Source organism: Moschus berezovskii, chromosome 8 (genome assembly GCF_049115385.1).
Source record: "Moschus berezovskii isolate FMDL1 chromosome 8, NW_MosBer_1.0, whole genome shotgun sequence".
NCBI classification, from domain to species: Eukaryota; Metazoa; Chordata; class Mammalia; order Artiodactyla; family Moschidae; genus Moschus; species Moschus berezovskii.
The window spans coordinates 105,120,184-105,123,744 of record NC_142467.1 but is presented as its reverse complement, the minus strand read 5'-3'; the positions used below and the strand labels follow the sequence as shown (position 1 = coordinate 105,123,744).

Below are 3,561 nucleotides of genomic sequence, written 5' to 3'. Positions count from 1 at the left end.
ATTAGGAGTTTGGGGATTAACAGAGGCAAACTACTATATATAAAGTAGATAAACAGCAAGCTCCTAAATATTCACAAATCAATCAATGTGATATACCATATTAACAAATCGAAAGATAAAAATCGTATGATTATCTCAATAGATGCAGAGAAAGCCTTTGACAAGATTCAACACCCATTTATGACAAAAACTCTCCAGAAAGCAGAAAGAAGAACATACCTCAACGTAATAAAAGACTAAAACACTTTCTAACATCATACACATATATATGACAAACCCACAGCAAATGTTATCCTCAATGGTAATAGATTGAAAGCATTTCCTCTAAAATCAGGAACAAGACAAGTGTGCCTACTTTCACCACTACCATTAGACATAGTTTTGGAAGTTCTAGCCACAGAAATCAGAGAAGAAAAAGAAATAAAAGGAATCCAGATTGGAAAAGAAAAAATTAAACTCTCACTGTTTGCAGATGACATGATCTGCACAGAAAAGCCTAAAGACATCACTAGAAAATTACTAGAGCTAATCAATGAATATAGTAAAGTTGAAGGATATAAAATTAATACACGGTGCTCACTTCGGCAGTACATATACTAAAATTGGAACGATACGGAGAAGATTAGCATGGCCCTTGTGCAAGGATGGCACACAAATTCGCGAAGCGTTCCATATTTTTTTTTAAAGATTGAAACTAAAACACTTTCTAACATCATACACAAAAACAAACTCAAAATGGATTAAAGATCTAAACATAAGACCAGAAACTATAAAACTCCTAGAGGAAAGCATAGGCAAAACATTCTCTGACATAAATCACAGCAGGATCCTCCATGACCCACCTCCCAGAATATTGGAAATAAAAGCAAAAATAAATAAATGGGACCTAATTAAAATTAAAAGCTTGTGCACAACAAAAGAAACTATAAGCAAGGTGAAAAGACAGCCTTCAGAATGGGAGAAATTAATAGCAAATGAAGCAACTGACAAATAATTAATCTCCAAAATATACAACTCCTGCAACTCAATTCCAGAAAAATAAACAACCCAATCAAAAAATGGGCCAAAGAACTAAACAGACACTTCTCCAAAGAAGGCATACAGATGGCTAACAAACACATGAAAATATGCTCAACATCACTCATTATCAGAGAAACGCAAATCAAAACCACAATGAGGTGTGGTTCACTCCAGTCAGAATGGCTGCTATCCAAAAGTCTACAAACAATAAATGCTGGAGAGGGTGTGGAGAAAAGCGAACTCTGTTACACTGTTGGTGGAAGTGCAAACTAGTACAGCCACTATGGAGAACAGTGTGCAGATTCCTTAAAAAACTGGAAATAGAACTGCCATATGACCCAGCAATCGCATTCCTGGGCATACACACCAATGAAACCGGAATTGAAAGAGACACGTGTACCCCAATGTTCATCGCAGCACTGTTTATAATAGCCAGGACATGGAAGCAACCTAGATGTCCATCTGCAGATGAATGGAAAAGAAAGCTGTGGTACATTTACACAATGGAGTATTACTCAGCCATTAAGAAGAATACATTTGAATCAGTTCTAATGAGATGGATGAAACTAGAGCCTATTATACAGAGTGAAGTAAGCCAGAAAGAAAAACACCAATACAGTATACTAATGCATATATATGGAATTTAGAAAGATGGTAATGATAACCCTGTATGTGAGACAGCAAAAGAGACACAGATGTATAGAACAGTCTTTTGGACTCTGTGGGAGAGGGCGAGGGTGGGATGATTTGGGAGAATGGCATTGAAACATGTGAAATATCATACGTAAAATATCATATGTAAAATATCATATGTGAAATGAATCGCCAGTCCAGGTTCAATGCTTGATACAGGATGCTCGGGGCTGGTGCACTGGGATGACCCAGAGGGATGATATGGGGAAGAAGGTGGGAGGGGGGTTCAAGATGGGGAACACATGTACACCCGGGGCAGATTCATGTCAGTGTATGTCAAAACCAAAACAATAATGTAAAGTTAAAAGAAAAAAATTAAAATTAATACACAGAAATCCCTTGCATTCCTGTACACTAACAATGATAAAGCAGAAAGAGAAATTAAGGAAACAATCCAATTCACCATTGCAATGAAAATAATAAAGTACTTAAGGATAAATTTACCAAAAGAAACAAAAGACCTATATATAGAAAACTATAAAACACTGATGAAAGAAACCAAAGAGGACACAAATAGATGGAGAAACATACCATGTTTGTGGATTGAAAGGATCAATATAGTGAAAATGAGTATACTACCCAAAGCAATCTATAGATTGAAAGAACTCCCTATCAAGCTATCAATGGTATTTTTCACAGAACTAGAACAAATAATTTCACAATTTGTGTGGAAACACAAAAAAGCTTGAATAACCAAAGCAATCTTGAGAAAGAAGAATGGAACTGGAAGGATTAACCTGCCTGACTTCAGACTATGTTACAGTCGTCAAGACAGTATGGTACTGGCACAAAGATAGAACTATAGATGAATGTAATAAATAGGAAGCCGAGAGATAAATCCACACACCTATGGACACCTTATCTTTGACCAAGGAGGCAAAAATATACAATGGAGGAAAGACAATCTCTTTAACAAGTGGTGCTGGGAAAACTAGTCAATCACCTGTAAAAGAATGAAACTAGAACACTTTCTAACACTGTACACAAAAATAAACTCAAAATTGATTAGAGATCTAAATGCCAGACCAGAAACTATAAAACTCTAAGGGGAAAACATTGGCAGAACACTCTCTGACATAAATGACAACAGGATCCTCTATGACCCACCTCCCACAGTAATGTAAATAAAAACAAAAATAAACAAATGGAATCTAATTAAACTTAAAAGCTTTTGCACAACAAAGGAAACTATAAGAAAGGTGAAAAGACAGCCTTCAGAATGGGAGAAAACAACAGCAAATGAGAAAAGTGACAAATAATTAATCTCAAAAATATACAAGCAACTTCTGCAGCTCAATTCCAGAAAAATAAACGACTCAGTTAAAAAGTGGGCCAAAGAACTAAACAGACATTTCTCCAAAGAAGACTTAGAGATGTCTAGATAACACATGGAAAGATGCTCAACATCACTCATTATCAGAGAAATGCAAATCAAAACCACAATGAGATACCATTTCACACCAGTCAGAATGGCTGACATCAAAAAGTCTCCAAACAATAAATGCTGGAAAGGGTGTGGAGAAAAGGGAACCCTCTTACACTGTTGGTGGGAATGCAAACTTGTACAGCTTTATGGAGAACAGTGTGGAGACTCCTTAAAAAATTGGAGCTAGAACTACTATACAACCCAGCAATCCCACTGCTGGGCATACAGTTGGAGGAAACCAGAACTGAAAGGTACACGGGTACCCCAATGTTCATCGCAGCACTGTATACAATAGCCAGGACATGGAAGCAACCTAGATGTCCATCTGCAGACGAATGGATAAGGAAGTTGTGTACATATACACAATGGAGTATTATTCAGCCATTAAAAAGAACACATGTGAGTCAGTTTTAATGAGTTGG

At 36.5% G+C, this 3,561-nt stretch overlaps 1 non-coding gene across 1 annotated transcript; it reads left to right on the top strand.

Moving 5' to 3' along the window:
* The first annotated feature begins 572 nt into the window (after positions 1-572).
* LOC129559714 (U6 spliceosomal RNA) lies at positions 573-679 on the top strand. Its single transcript, XR_008686645.2, has one exon. It is a non-coding gene; the product is annotated as a U6 spliceosomal RNA (small nuclear RNA).
* The last annotated feature ends 2,882 nt before the right edge of the window (positions 680-3,561 follow it).